Genomic DNA, 236 nt, shown 5'->3' with positions numbered 1-236 from the left:
CGCAGGGTACCCGTCCGCCCATCCGGCACCCGCAAGCCCCGGGAAGCCCGCCGCTGAACCTCAGGTTCTTGGATTTTCCTATGCCCCCTGGAGGCATCTGCGAATCTCTCGGCGTCGCTCCACCACACCTCCAACCAGCAGGTGGCACTGTTGCCATCTCGATAGCATAGACTGGTCCTCCTTGTGGTGCTCATGTTTTCCTAAGTCCCAGGGCACTTCCGGCTCTCGCGGAACTT

This window comes from Aotus nancymaae, unplaced genomic scaffold (assembly GCF_030222135.1).
Source record: "Aotus nancymaae isolate 86718 unplaced genomic scaffold, 86718_ANA_hifiasm-v0.15.2.pri h1tg000007l, whole genome shotgun sequence".
In the NCBI taxonomy this organism is placed as follows: domain Eukaryota; kingdom Metazoa; phylum Chordata; class Mammalia; order Primates; family Aotidae; genus Aotus; species Aotus nancymaae.
The sequence above is the reverse complement of the archived record's forward strand: the minus strand, read 5'-3'. Positions refer to the sequence as shown.